At 45.4% G+C, this 16541-nt stretch overlaps 1 pseudogene across 1 annotated transcript; it reads left to right on the forward strand.

Moving 5' to 3' along the window:
* The first annotated feature begins 582 nt into the window (after positions 1 to 582).
* LOC125513928 (D-3-phosphoglycerate dehydrogenase 2, chloroplastic-like) lies at positions 583 to 2333 on the forward strand (annotated as a pseudogene). The gene is made up of 4 exons (XR_015613922.1): positions 583 to 914; positions 1009 to 1119; positions 1218 to 1313; positions 1408 to 2333. The product of XR_015613922.1 is annotated as a D-3-phosphoglycerate dehydrogenase 2, chloroplastic-like (transcript).
* Positions 2334 to 16541: the final 14208 nt, after the last annotated feature.

Consider the following 16541-nt stretch of genomic DNA (forward strand, 5'->3'; position numbering starts at 1 on the left):
GTAGGCTGCCTTTGTGTTTGCCTGCAAAAGTTGCTATATAATCCTATCTAACTATCTAGTAGGTATTTTCAGTTTTTACCATGAAGTTTTAACGATGAATTCACCTCGCCACTTAACAACTGGGTCCCCCAAGGAAGGGTGTAACAGAGTGTGGGGAAATCCTGTTGCTAACATTCAAGTGGGCATGAAACTTCAACCCTATACTTTTCCTATTCCTACATTTTCAAATCCTACGAATCAAAGAGGCCCTTAGCAGTGTTTCCAATCTAGCTATTTCAAATTGATTATGCTCCTATCTTGCATGTTTACATTGTCACATAAACTTAACACTTAAATACCTCCTTCGTGGAATTACTTGTCGCTCAAACGGATGTATCTAGACGTATTGTAGTGCTAGATCATCTGTTTAAGCGACGAGTAATTCGGGATGGAGGGAGTAACTTTTAATCACGGAATACAAAAGCAAAAATATTCCACAGGTGATGCGAGTGAACTCGTTCATTCTTACTAATAAAAGTATTGAACTGATTTCCCACAGGCAAATGGCAAAGAGCCAAGTACGTTGGAGTTTCCCTAGTTGGAAAGACTCTTGCCATCATGGGCTTTGGAAAGGTTGGCTCAGAGGTGGAAAGGCGAGCGAAAGGGATAGGGATGCATGTGATTTCCCATGACCCCTATGCCCCGGCCGATAAGGCCCATGCCATTGGAGCAGAGCTGGTGTCCTTCGAGGAGGCCATCGCCAAGGCAGACTTCATCTCCCTCCACATGCCGCTCACCCCGGCGACATCCAAGGTCTTCAACGACGAATCCTTCGGGAAGATGAAGACCGGCTGCGGATCGTCAATGTGGCCAGGGGCGGAGTGATCGATGAGGATGCTCTGGTCAGGGCACTGGACTCCGGCAAAGTTGCTCAGGTGATTCGAAGCTTCCTCTTCTCAGCTTTCTTCTGGCTCGCCGGTGTGGAGATTTCTCTGAAAGGTGGAGGTTTTGTTTGCCAATCTGGATCAGGCAGCTCTTGATGTCTTCACTGTGGAGCCCCCGGCGAAGGACAGCAAGCTGGTTCTTCATGAGAATGTCACTATCACGCCCCATCTTGGAGCAAGCACAGTGGAGGCGCAGGTCGGCGTCTTAGCTACGATAAATGTTTCAGTGGATGTAATCAAACCACTTGCCGCTCTTTTTGAGGTACCAACGCACCTGAACTTGCCGCATTGCAGGAAGGCGTCGCCATCGAAATTGCTGAAGCCGTCGGTGGCGCACTGAGAGGTGAGCTCGCAGCGACCGCCGTGAATGCTCCCATGGTCCCAGCAGAGGTACGCACGAAGCTTCTTGAGAAGTTGAGATGTCGGTGATAGACTGTGATTATGCGGCAAATCTTTCTTCTAAATCTGTTTCTTCCTTTTACAGGTCATGTCAGAGCTAGCTCCGTATGTTTCCCTGGCGGAGAAGCTGGGGAGGCCGGCAGTGCAGCTCGTCGCCGGGGAGAGCGGCATCAAGGGCGTCAAGGTGGTGTACACCTCAGCCAGGGACCCCGACGACCTCGACACGAGGCTCCTCCGGGCGATGGTCACCAAGGGCATCGTGGAGCCCGTGTCCAGCACCTTCGTCAACCTCGTGGACGCGGACTACACGGCGAAGCAACGCGGCCTGCGCATCACCGAGGAGCGGGTCTCCCACGACAACGCCGCCGCCGAGGCGCCGCTGGAGTCCATCCAGGTGCGCCTTTCGCACGTGCAGTCCAGGTTCGCCGGGGCGATCAGCGACGGCCGGGACATCGTCATGGTCAGCAGGGTCAAGTACGGCGTGCCCCACCTGACCATCGTCGGGCCCTACGAGTTCGACGTCAGCCTGGAGGGGAACCTGATCCTGTGCCGGCAGGTCAACCAGCCCGGGATGATCGGCAAGGTCGGGAACATCCTCGGGGAGAGGAATGTGAACGTCAGCTTCATGAGCGTCGGCCGCACCTCCCGTGGCAAGCAGGCGATCATGGCCATCGGCGTGGACGAGGAGCCGGACAAGAAGACGCTCGAGAAGATTGGGGCCATCCCGGCCGTCGAGGAGTTTGTGTTCCTCGAGCTATGATGGACGGGGGGCGCTCGCTCCACTCCTCGCTAGAATAAATGGCATCGCAGCGACATCATATTGGTTTGATGCCACACGGGGTGGAGTGAAAGTGATCCTTCCACGGCGCCTTGGTTTGGCCTCCGTTTGAATAAGAACGATGTGTGTGTATGTTATATGCTGTGTGTGTCAACGTGTGCGCCTAGCGCTTGTTTATGCAGAGTCGTATCATAGTATTATATTGTTTGGCTAGATAATTGTTTGTGTGTTGCAAACTTGCAATACAGACACAAATATTTTGTATGTAATGGTGATGATGATTTACCTGGCATTTTTATTTCTATTTTTATTTACTTAAAGACAGCAGGATGCTATATTTCATAAATAAAGTTGGAGAAAAACAAAGTTACGAATACGAACCTAAGAGGAAGGGAGAGATTTGCGCTGGTTGCCAACCGGTAAACCAGCAAGGGAGAATACACCCAACTTTGGGGGTGGGAAACTCCAGGGTAACGATAACCGGTGAACATCAGCTGGGAGAAGGATAGCAAGCGAACTTTTTTGTGCACTTTAACTCATAAGAGCATCTACAGCCGGGCGCACAAACCCATCTCATACGTTTGGATGGGCTGCCCGATCACTATCTGGTCACGATTTTTTGACTCAGATGCCCCCCTCAAACAGGCCTCAAACACCCAGGTCGACCGGCACCCCTCATATCCAACCCAAATATGAGACAGATATGGGGGTGCTTGAACATGCCCGCCACGTCGGACCCGACAGCCCGGCCTCATCGTAAATTACATCAATTCCACCCCCAAGACCTGTCGGATTCATTTGCTATCTCCTCCCTTCTTCCTCCACGTCATCCGTCTCGCAGCTTCGCCGCCGCGGGCGCTCCGCAGTCGTTCCTAGCCTCTGCGTCGCCAACTCTAGTAGAGCAATCCACTCTCCCGCCATGGTGGAGGTGTTTGGACCTGAGTATCTCGGAGAACAAAATGCGCAGGACACGGAGAAATTATTGGCTATTGGAGACGCAAGGGGGTTTCTAGAAATGTTCAGATCAATTGATTGCATGCATTGGCAAGGGAAGAACTGTCCCAAAGATTCGCGGGGAATGTATCAAGATAACACCAGAGAGGCCACCATCATATTAGAAGCGGTGGCATCACATGACTTATGGATCTCGCGTGCTTTCTTTGGAATGTCGGGTTCTCACAACAACATCAACGTCCTTCAACGATCTTCGGTGTTCAGGAGGCTTTGCAATGGAGAATCACCGCCGTTCAACTACACCGTCAACGGCCGAGACTACAACATGGGATACTATGTTGCCGATGGTATCTATCCTCAGTGGGTGGTGTTTGTGAAGACCATATCCGAACTGCATGGCAATAAACAGAGCCACTTTGCAACAATGCGGAAAGCGGCTAGAAAGGATGTGGAGAGGGCATTTGGTGTGCTTCAATCTCGTTGGGGAATTGTGCGAAGCGCTGCAATGATGTGGGAATCAGAAACTTTGTGGTAGCTGATGACATGTTGTGTTATTCTGCACAATATGATTACCGAGGATGAGGATGATGGTGTAGTCCAAACCAATGATTTTGAAGCACCTGGAGAACAAGTTGAAATCCCGAAAGATCAAGCTATGGCTCAGCTTATGAACTTTCGGCAGATGCATCAGAATCTTCAAGATCATCAGATGCACACGCAGCTACTCAATGATCTTGTGGAGCACATGTGGGCCCACAATGGAAACCAAGGAGCTAATGCTTGAGTTGTGCACTTAAAATAAATTTTATGTAAACACTATCTATGCTCGGTACCAACATTTGTTATTTATGCGCGACATTGGCTTTTATGATCGACGTGCATGGATTTGCAAGGATTTGAGAACCCAGATTTAAGATATGTGAATGCAGGGAGCGAAATACAAGGGCCCGTCCGGATGCGCCCGCGAGCATGCCCAGAAGCGTCCATGGACATATAATGGGTCGGATTTGCCAAGTCTGGCTGTAAATCCTCTAAGGGATTGGTAATTGTTATTCACTTGGAACCATGTAAACCTAGCTGGAAATGGTTGAACTGTAATTTGCCATATTTCAAAATACCGTACGGTTTAGTACTTTGTTCAGAGAATCGGTCATCCCAAAATAGAAGAATTTTTTTTCATGATTCTCCTAAATCTTTTTGGTGTCTTGTGTGATCTAATCATCAGAAGGCACGGACTGTATGGAATGTTGCTTGTCCTATCTAATTATCTGCAATTCACAGGTTATGGAACTGCAATTGCAATGATAGCAGGAACAATCTTGCTTTTCTTTTTCTTTTCTTTTTTAGCGGAAGAGGAATGACCTTGCTTGGGCGACCTTCTCTGTTATGATATTGATTTCTAAGTTAAAAAACCTAAAATCTGCTCGATGGTTTTGTTATGTTGGATGTGCCCCAAGAAGCTTCTTTCTTTTGATTTTTGTTGTCAATATATTCTGTGGATGCTCCCCATACTCATTTTGAAGTTTGGCAAACAGTGGCGGAGCTATGGTAGAAAACAAGGGCGGGCCGGTACAAAGGAAGACTCATAATTCTAAAGCTCATGGTTGAGTTTACTCTCAAATCTTCACTGTAATTGCTATGAGCTGGGCGGGCCACGGCCGATTTTATCAACACGTAGCTCCGCCGGTGTTGGCAAATATCAATTCTCTGGATGTTCTTCATACCCATGGCGAATCACATGAAGTTCAAATGTTAGCATAGCTAAGTTGTATGTTCGGCAATGACACAATGCACAGATCAAGTGTTCAGACATTGTTGTACTAGACTTAATTTGCATGTTATGTATGAATGATTTGTGTTGTTTTCTATCCGAACTTTGATTAGTATTGACCGCTTTGCATGAATTTTATCCGATTAGTTAAAATGCGATTTGAAATGCATGCGGCTAACGTTGGATGATCCTCCCATATACTATCCGTGGACTGGTTCCTATCAACGCATAGATGTAAAAAGGTATTTACGGGTTGCCGTTGAAGATGCCCTTAGTCATAAGGATAGAAAATGTTTGGTGTCAAAAAAAGCATAGAAAAATGTTGTCCCAGATTCCACGGGTGTGGAACGTTGCATGAACCCTTTGGAAATTTCTTCGAAACTCCTGCAAAAATAGAGCTGTTCTCGGTTTAGGTTCCAAAATCCGTGGACTCCAGTTTCAAAAAAAAAATTTAAAAAAAATCCGTGGACTCCTTTTCTTCTCAGGTCCCAGTCGAGATCGGTTGATTCTGTGAACGGGTGGATAGCGAGGCAAAGCGAATGCCGTTCGTCTCTTCCGCTCCCCCTGTGCCATACCACGCGGCACGCGCGGGTGGGTCGTTACCGAGACCGACACGATTCATTTTGAACGGAGGCGTCACTCGCCGGATGGCAGGCACGCTGACCCCGCGCCTTCGCACTTTACAAAGCCCGCTCCCGCACAGCGCACACAAAGACCCGGTCCATGCACCGGGCAGCCCACCACGAGGCCCGCTATTTTTTCAGTTTTCACCTCGTATCCATATTAATTGGGCCGTGCTACACGTCGTCACGCATCCGCCGCCTCGCGAGCCATCTGATTATGCCATCCGTTCTTCTTGTCTAATTTCCTGTAACAACGCTCTTGTTGAAAAATCTTTTCTTCTCTAACTTTCTGCTGCAGAGACATGTTACAAAATTCCTTCTTCTCTAATTTTGTGTAACAAGACCTCTGTTGCAAAATCTTCTCTTCTATGATATACCGTAACAAGACCCTGTTGCAAAAAAAAATATTCTTCTCTATTTTTTGCAACAAAACCCTTGATGCAAAACTTCTTCTTTATTTTTCTGTAACAAGACTCTCGTTGCAAAACCTTCATTGCAATATGACCAAACATCTCCAGCTTCTCCTATGTATTCCTGCAATAGTACTATCGTTGCGAAAACTTGTAAGAACGCCGACGGCTGCAACGGTGAGAGCACCCCGTGGTCTCTGCATCATGCTGTTTGTTGCGGTATGCCTTTTCGAAACGGGTGCCCGGTTGCAAGAACTGCAGTACGGAGCGTTTTGTATGTTCAGATGAGATCCATAAAGAGATTGCAGGCGAAGGTCAGATTCAACGCATGGATAGGAGAGATAAAATATGCGGCCATTTTAGTAGAGAAAGGGATGAAGGAGAGAAGCGGTGTGCTGGCCCATAAGACGTGTGTCAAGCGTAGAACCTCGCGGACTTGAGAGAAAAGATCGGTCGGTTGACCACTAGCTTTTTTTCCCATATTAATTGTACTGATTCTAAAATAACATATTAATTGTACTAAATCAATGATAATTAATATGGATGTACTAAATCAACGACAATTATTATGGATAAGCGAGAGAAGCAAAAAAATATGGCCTCTCTACAAAAAAAAAGCATAAAATAACATTTTTTATAGAAATTAAAGAGGGACTCTGATAAGTGCCATATGTCTGGCATGAAGCAATTTTGCTTTGACTTTTTTGATGGTACCTTTAGTTACTCGGGGATGTGAAGTATGACAACTTTCTGTTTGGATGAACAGTTTTAGTTTTCTAGATTTCGTTTCCCTTTTTTATGGTAATTTTAGTTGTAAAAACGCGAAGATGGTGTTACTACGTGCCACACATATAACACTTATCATTTAGGTTAAAGAGAGGATTTCGGATGTGAACATTTTAGTTACGCATTACTTAAAACAGCGCAGTCTTTGGCCTCATCTCAAAACAAAAGAAAAAATGTACTCATATGACATTAATGCCAAGATCTTCCTTGGATGTGAATTGTCGTGGCCTTAAGGGGTGATACATTTTTTGAATTATAAAAACATCTCCAATAAATGATATAGATGTATAAATAACTATTTTTTACATCATCAAGGCCTAAAAATGCCGCTCCAATAGATGATGTAGATGTATATATTTTTACGTCACCTGCTTTAGATAATGTAAAATATAACATTTGAAGATATAAATTTGCATTCCAACCGCTGGAGATGTAAACCCAGATGTAAAACGGCCAGCCACGCGTCAACCAACCGTCATCATGAAAGTTTCCAACCGTTGATCCCCTTGCTGTTGCCGTCACCGGCCGATTTCGGCCAAATTCGGCGCCTCCCCGTTGCTCCGGCCAGCTCTAGCGCCTCGCCCTCGCCACCGGGCCACCATGGCCGCCTCCTCCTACCGCGCGGTCGTCGTCGTCGCTCCCGCGCTCATCTTCCCATGGTGACGCCACCGGGGATCCTCGAGGAGCGCCCGCTCGAGTCGGCTGCGGAGGATGGAGCTCGGCAGGCTCCACATCTAGTCGCCGTCGTGATCCACATCCACCACCAGCGGAGGACGAGGTTCCACCGCATCCGCCCCGTTTTCCGCCACGCTGCCGCTTGATTCAAGTGTTGTCGCCCCGCCCCACCTTAGTTGAAGCTCCGTCGGTCCGCCCCATTGCATTTGAAGCTCAGCCGCCGGCGCATTTCGAGTTTCGCCGCCGCCCCGCCCCGCTCCTCATCTCAATTTGATGCTCGGCTGCCCGATTCGAGCTCCCCTGCTAGCGCCCGTCTCCACGCTCGGCCGCCGGCGCCCATCTCTACTCGGCCCTCGGCCGGAGCCGCACCGCCGCCATGTCGCCCAAGAACTAGTTTACATTTTCAAATACATCATCTGTTGGAGCACTAGACATCACCAAACATACATCATTTGTTGAAGTCGAGACTTCTTTTTGAAGATGTAAATTAAAGGCATTTCTTTTGGTGATATAAATTATACAATACCTACTTTTACATCCCCAGGTATATATATATATCTTCTATTGGAGATGCTCTAAGCAATGTAAAATCCCGAGCATTTGTCATAAGACGTTTCACATCTGAATAATACTGTTTAAATTTGATCTTGTAAGAGGTAGCCGACGACACATGCTGAGGATCCAATTTGCACATTTTTTTTATGGAAGGGAACATGTCAAAATGAAACGAGTGGGTGACTTTGTCATGGTTCGCACTGCTCACGCACATCCCTCCAGCTAGTTGGAATAAGAACACAACGACAAACCAGATCTCGGAAGTGAGTTGTCACCATGAATATCAGTGCATCCTCTCCCAAACCCAGATTTCAAACAGATCAAATTGTACTCACTCACACGGTGAGTAGTCTCGATGGCTATGTCACATTACAAGAAGTTCAGCTAGGTGGTGATGGGAACATACAGGTATGCACATTCAACTTATAAATAATGTAACCGCGGGCTGTCTTAAAAGACAGTACAAACCCAAGCGCTACGTACATACACTCATTTATATAAACGCATACACGTATACCCTATCCTCTATGAGCATCTTCAAGAGATTGAGCCGACATATCATTTTGAGATTTTACAAAATTACTGTAGGCACTGCACAGTCGACAGGAACGTCTTCTCCCACTAAACGCGTATCGGCAAAAATCCTGAAATAAAGCCCATGGCTTACGCGAACCAACCTATGAACGCATACACGCACACCCTACCTCTATGAGCACCTTCGAAAGACTGAGCCGATGTATCATCTTGAGATTTACGAAATCATTCTAGGCACCTCGTCGTCGACGGAAACGCTTCCTCCCATTGAAAGCACATCGTTGAAAATCCTGAAATAAATCCAGAAATAATGCGAGCATCAGGAATCGAACCCTAGTGGGCTGGGCATATCACTGTCCCCCTAACCATCCAACCACAAATTGATTCGCAACCCCCCCCCCCCCCCTCCAATATGATTCGTTGGTCATGACACAACTCACATTGTTCATACGTATTTAAGGGGTAGGGGAGTATCGTGCAATAGGGTCGCGAATGCTAGGACGTGGCAAAGGTAAGGGTGCACCACACACTTAGTTGGCAATACAATGACAAAGAAAAACATGTAAATGAGTTGTTGCAAATTTGCATGATCTTAGAGCATCTACAGCCAGACGCCTCAAACCCCCACAAAAGACTAGGCGGACGGTCCGATCACTGACCGGTAAAAAAAAACCGCCCCTGATGGGTGCCTCTCCAGTCAGCCCGGGCATTTGAGGCGTGTTTGAGGTGCCTCATGTCTAGCCCAACTCTGGGTTGAATATGGTGAGGCACGGGCACGACCGAGCGCCTCTGCCACGTCGGACTAACGTGCGGGTCCTCCATGAAAACACTCCGAAAACCAGCGGTCCAAAGCTCGTCTCCTGCGATGGACTAATAGCGCCACGTGTTGGCGCTCCGACGCGCCGCGCAAGGCCCCTAGCCAACTATTTAAGGTGGATGCTGGCACCGAAACCCTACCCATCCACATTTCCTCCCCTCCTGTCCGCCGCCACCACTTTCCAATCGTCTTCCACCTCCACATTTCACCCGCCCGCCGTCACCACAATCAAGTAGCCATGCCACCATGCCGATGGGTCAGGAGCTATCCTTATGTAACACCAGAGCGTCGGCTGCAGCTCCTTGAGCAGATCCGGGCAAGGCGTGAAGCCTAGATCGCCGTGGAGATACCTCCCGACGCGGTGGATCTGGATGAGGACGCGGGGCGGGAAGAGGATGAGGAGGACGCATAGAAGGACGAGGAGCAAGAGGAGCACGAGGCGACGCGGCCGACACATATCTGTAGGTGAAGCAGGGAACAATCCTCGATTCCTTTCAATCGGAGGCCAACCTCGTATCCTATAGGCGGAGCAGGAAGCAGACGTCGACAAGATGCTTGAAGGAAATATGCCCTAGAGGCAATAATAAAGTTGTTATTTATATTTCCTTATATCATGATAAATATTTATTATTCATGCTAGAATTGTATTAACCGGAAACTCAGTACATGTGTGAATGCATAGACAAACAGATTGTCCCTAGTATGCCTCTACTTGACTAGCTCGTTAATCAAAGATGGTTAAGTTTCCTAGCCATGGACATGTGTTGTCATTTGATGAACGGGATCACATCATTAGAGAATGATGTGATGGACTAGACCCATCTGTTAGCTTAGCACTATGATCATTTAGTTTATTGCTATTGCTTTCTCCATAACTTATATATGTTTCTATAACTATGAGATTATGCAACTCCCGAATACCGGAGGAACACTTAGTGTGCTATCAAACGTCACAACGTAATTGGGTGATTATAAAGATGCTCTGCAGGTGTCTCCGATGGTGTTTGTTGAGTTGGCGTAGATCAAGATTAGGATTTGTCACTCCGATTGTCGGAGAGGTATCTCTCGGCCCTCTCGGTAATGCACATCACTATAAGCCTTGCAAGCAATGTCACTAATGAGTTAGTTGCGGGATGTTGCATTAGGAAACGAGTAAAGAGACTTGCCGGTAACGAGATTGAACTAGGTATTGAGATACTGACGATCGAATCTCGGGCAAGTAACATACCAATGACAAAGGGAACAACGTATGTTGTTATGCGGTTTGACCGATAAAGATCTGCGTAGAATATGTAGGAACCAATATGAGCATCTAGGTTCCGCTATTGGTTATTGACCAGAGATGAGTCTCGGTCATGTCTACATAGTTCTCGAACCGTAGGGTCCGCACGCTTAACGTTCGATGACGATCGGTATTATGAGTTTATGTGTTTTGATGTACCAAAGGTAGTTTGGAGTCTCGGATGTGATCACGGACATGACGAGGAGTCTTGAAATGGTCGAGACATAAAGATTGATATATTGGACGATGTTATTCGAACACCGAATGAGTTTCGGGGGTCACCGTATAAATATCGGAGTGCCGGGAGGTTATCGGAAACCCCGGGGGAACTAATGGGCCTCTATGGGCCTTAGTGGGAACAGAGGAAGGGCCAGGAGGGGCTGCCCCCCCTTTGGGTCCGAATTGGACAAGGGGAAGGGGGCGGCGCCCCCCTTTCCTTCCTTCACCCTCTTCCTTCCTTCCCCCTCTCTCCCTCTTGGTGGATTCCTACTAGGACTTGGAGTCCTAGTAGGATTCCCCTCTTGGGGGCGCGACCTAGGGGCTGGCCGGCCTCCTCCTTGCTCCTTTATATACGGGGGCAGGGGGCACACTAGAACACACAAGTTGACAGTTGTCTTAGCCGTGTGCGGTGCCCCCCTCCACAGATTTTCACCTCGGTCATATCGTTGTAGTGCTTAGGCGAAGCCCTACGTAGGTAACTTCATCATCACCGTCATCATGCCGTCGTGCTGACGAAACTCTCCCTCGGCCTCAACTGGATCAAGAGTACGAGGGATGTCACCAAGCCAAACGTGTGTAGATCGCGGAGGTGCCGTGCGTTTGGTACTTGATCGGTTGGATCGCAAAGACGTTCGACTACATCAACCACGTTACTTAACGCTTCCACTTTCGATCTACGAGGGTACGTAGACATACTCTCCCCCTCTCGTTGCTATGCATCACCTAGATGGATCTTGCGTGTGCGTAGGAATTTTTTTGAAATTACTGCATTCCCCAATAGTGGCATCCGAGCCAGGTCTATGCGTAGAGGTTATATGCACGAGTAGAACACAAAGGAGTTGTGGGTGTGGGTATATACATATTGCTTACCGTCAGTTGTTTCTTGATTCGGCGGTATTGTTGGATGAAGCGGCCCGGACCAACATTACATGACCGCGTTCATGAGACTGGTTCTACCGACGTGCTTTGCACACAGGTGGCTGGCGGGTGTCTGTTTCTCAATGAATAGGGTTCTTTCTGAAGATCAAAAAGCAATCACTATACCACGTTGTGATTTTTATGCCGTAGGTAAGAACGGTTCTTGCTAAGCCCGTAGCAGCCACGTAAAACTTGGAACAACAAAGTAGAGGACCTCTAACTTGTTTTTGCAGGGCATGTTGTGATGTGATATGGTCAAGACGTGATGAGATATAAATTGTTGTATAAGATGATCATGTTTTGTTAAAGTTATCGGCAACTGGCAGGAGCCCTATGGTTGTCTCTTTATTGCATAAGATGCAAGCGCTATATAATTTCTTTACTTTATCGCTATGCGATAGCAATAGTTGCAAAAGCAATAGTTGGCAAGACGACCATGTGACGACACGTTGATAAAGATCAAGATGATGGAGATCATGGTGTCATGCCAGTGACGATGGAGATCATGACGGTACTTTGGAGATGGAGATCAAAGGCACAAGATGATGATGGCCATATCATGTCACATATTTTTATTGCATGCGATGTTTATCTTTTATGCATCCTATTTTTCTTAGTACGACGGTAGCATTATGAGATGATCCCTTACTAAAATTTCAAGGTATAAGTGTTCTCCCTGAGTATGCACCGTTGCGACAGTTCATCGTGCCGAGTCACCACATGATGATCGGGTGTGATAAGCTGTACATTCTCATACAACGGGTGCAAGCCAGTTTTGCACACGTAGAATACTCGGGTTAAACTTGACGAGCCTAGTGATACGTCCATTTTGTATCATGCTTTTATATCAATATTTATTGCATCATGGGAAGTTATTGCACATTATGTCACAGTACTTATGCCTATTCTCTCTTATTTTACAAGGTTTACATGAAGAGGGAGAATGCCGACACCTAGGATTCTGGGCTAGAAAAGGAGCAAATATTAGAGACCTATTCTACACCGCTCCAAAAGTCCTGAAACTTCACGGAAGCTATTTCCAGAATATATAAAAAATACTGAGCACAAGAAGTTTCAGAGGGGGGCACACCCTGGCCACGAGGGTGGGGGCGCGCCCTACCCCCCTGGACGCGTCCCCTGCCTCGTGGGCCCCCTGGTGGCCCTCCGATGCCCATCTTCTGCTATATGGAGTCTTTCATCGAGGAAAAAATCAGAAGCAAGCTTTCGGGACAAAACTCCGCCGCCACGAGGCGGAACCTTGCAAAACCAATCTAGGGCTCTGGCGGAGCTGTTCTGCCGGGGAAACTTCCCTCCGGGAGGGGGAAATCATCACCATCGTCATCACCAACGATCCTCTCATCGGGAGGGGGTCAATCTCCATCAACATCTTCAGCAGCACCATCTCATCTCAAACCCTAGTTCATCTCTTGTATCCAATCTTTGTATTCAAACCTCAGATTGGTACTTGTGGGTTGCTAGTAGTGTTGATTACTCCTTGTAGTTGATGCTAGTTGGTTTACTTGGTGTAAGATCATATGTTCAGATCCATTATGCATATTAATACCCCTCCGATTATGAACATGAATATGCTTTGTGAGTAGTTACTTTTGTTCCTGAGGACGTGGGAGAAGTCTTGCTATTAGTAGTCATGTGAATTTGGTATTCGTTCGATATTTTGATGAGATGTATGTTGTCATCCCTCTAGTGGTGTCATGTGAATGTCGACTACATGACACTTTACCATTGTTTGGGCCTAGAGGGAGGCATTGGGAAGTAATAAGTAGATGATGGGTTGCTAGAGTGATAGAAGCTTAAACCCTAGTTTATGCGTTGCTTCGTAAGGGGATGATTTGGACCCATATGTTTCATGCTGTGGTTAGGTTTACCTTAATACTTCTGATGTAGTTGCGGATGCTTGCAATAGGGGTTAATCATAAGTGGGATGCTTGTCCAAGTAAGGACAATACCCAAGCACCGGTCCACCCACATATCAGATTATCAAAGTACCAAACGCGAATCATATGATCGTGATGAAAACTAGCTTGACGATAATTCCCATGTGTCCTCGGGAGCGCCTTACATCATATAAGAGTTTGTACAGGCTTGTCCTTTGCTACAAAAAGGATTGGGCCATCTTGCTACACCCTATTTACTTTTATTACTTGTTACCAATTGCCTTATCACAAAACTATCTGTTACCGATAATTTCAGTGCTTGCAGAGAATACCTTGCTGAAAACCGCTTATCATTTCCTTCTGCTCCTCGTTGGGTTCGTCACTCTTACTTATCGAAAAGACTACAATAGATCCCCTATACTTGTGGGTCATCAGGACTCTTTTCTGGTGCCGTTGTCGGGGAGTGTAGCGCCTTTGGTAGGTGGAATTTGGTAAGGAAAAATTTATATAGTGTGCTGAAATTTACTGTCACTTGTTACTATGGAAAGTAATCCTTTGAGGGGCTTGTTCGGGGTATCTTCACCCCGACCGGTAGAGCAAATAGTTGCTCCTCAACCTACTAAACCTACTGAAAATGTTTACTTTGAAATTCCTTCGGGTATTATAGAGAAACTGCTAGCTAATCATTTTGCATGAGATGGAACATTGCATCCTGACTTACACTTAATCTATGTGGATGAAGTTTGTGGATTATTTAAGCTTGCAGGTATGCCCGATGATGTTATCAAGAAGAAGGTCTTCCCTTTATCTTTGAAGGGAGATGTATTGACATGGTATAGGCTATGTGATGATATGGGATCATGGGACTACAAACGGTTGAAATTGGAATTCCATCAGAAGTTTTATCCTATGCATCTTGTTCATCGTGATCGTAATTATATATATAATTTTTGGCCTCGCGAAGGAGAAAGCATCGCTCAAGCTTGGGGGAGGCTTAAGTCAATGTTATATTCATGCCCCAATCATGAGCTCTCAAGAGAAATGATTATTCAAAAAATTTATGCTCGGCTTTCTGACAACAATCGCTCCATGCTTGATACTTCTTGTATTGGTTCCTTTATGATGAAGACTATTGAATACAAATGGAATTTATTGGAGAGAATTAAATGCAACTCTGAAGATTGGGATCTCAACGAAGTTAAGGAGTCAGGTATAACACCTAAGTTTGATTGTGTTAAATCTTTTATGGATACCGATGTTTTTCGTAAATTTAGCACTAAATATAGACTTGACTCTGAGATAGTAGCTTCTTTCTGTGAATCCTTTGCTACTCATGTTGATCTCCCTAAAGAGAAGTGGTTTAAATATAATCCTCCCATTGAATTAAAAGTAGTTGCACCTATTAAAGTTGAAGAAAAGACTATCACTTATAATGATCCTGTTGTTCCTACTGCTTATGTTGAGAAACCACATTTCCCTGTTAGAATAAAGAATCATGCTAAAGCTTCAACTGTTGTCAACAAAAGTAATATTAAGACACCTAAACCCCCTGAGCAAGTTAAAGTTGAACCTCATGTTGCTATGGTTAAAGATCTCTTGGCTGATAATATTGATGGGTAGGTTATTTACTTCTGTGATGAGACTGCTAGAATTGCTAAACCTGGTGCTAAAGATAAACATAGACCTGTCGTAGGCATGCCTATTATTTCTGTTAAAATAGGATATCATTGTTATCATGGCTTGTGTGATATGGGTTCTAGTGCTACTGCAATACCTATTTCCTTATATAAAGAAATTATGCATGATATTGCACCAGCTGAGATAGAAGGTATTGATGTTACCATTAAGCTTGCTAATAGAGATACTATTTCACCAATCGGGGTTGTTAGAGATGTTGAAGTCTTGTGTGGGAAGGTTAAATATCCTGCTGATTTTCTTGTTCTTGGTTCCCCACAAGATGGCTTTTGTCCCATTATATTTGGTAGACACTTCTTGAATACTGTTAATGCTAAGATAGACTGCAATAAGGATGTTGTTTCTGTTGGTTTAGGGGATATGTCTCATGAGTTTAATTTTTCTAAATTTCATAGACAACCCCATGATAAATAATGGCCTAGTAAGGATGAAATTATTGGTCTCGCTTCTATTGCCGTGCCTCCTACTGATCCATAAGAACATTATTTGCTAGACCATGAAAATGACATGTTCATGAATGAAAGAAGGGAAATAGATGAAGTATTCTTTAAACAGGGACCTATTCTGAAACACAATTTGCCTGTTGAAATCCTAGGGGATCCTCCTCCACCCAAGGGTGATCCCGTGTTTGAGCTTAAACCATTACCTGATACACTTAAATATGCTTATCTTGATGAAAAGAAAATATATCCTATTATTATTAGTGCTAACCTTTCAGAGAAGGAGGAAGAGAAATTATTGAAAACTCTGAAGAAGCACCGTGTTGCTATTGGATATACTCTTGATGATCTTAAGGGCATTAGTCCCACTCTATGTCAACACAAAATAAATTTGGAGGAAGACGCCAAACCAGTTATTGATCATCAACGACGGCTGAATCCTAAGATGAAAGAAGTGGTAAGAGAAGAAATATTAAAGCTCCTTGAGGCAGGTATAACTTATCCCGTTGCTGATAGTCAGTGGGTAAGTCGTGTCCATTATGTCCCTAAGAAGGGAGGTATTACTGTTGTTCCTAATGATAAAGATGAATTGATTCCGCAAAGAATTATTACAGGTTATGGGATGGTAATTGATTTCCGCAAATTAAATAAGGCTACTAAAAAAGATCATTACCCTTTGCCTTTTTATTGTTCAAATGCTAGAAAGATTATCCAGACATACACATTTTTTTCTTTCTAGATGGTTACTCTGGCTTCTCTCAAATACCTGTGTCAGCTGATGATCAATCAAAGACCACTTTTACTTGCCCTTTCGGTACTTTTGCTTATAGACGTATGCCTTTTGTTTATGTAATGCACCTGCTACCT

This window comes from Triticum urartu, chromosome 1A, assembly GCF_056163025.1.
Source record: "Triticum urartu cultivar PI428250 chromosome 1A, HENAU_Tu73, whole genome shotgun sequence".
Lineage (NCBI taxonomy): Eukaryota > Viridiplantae > Streptophyta > Magnoliopsida > Poales > Poaceae > Triticum > Triticum urartu.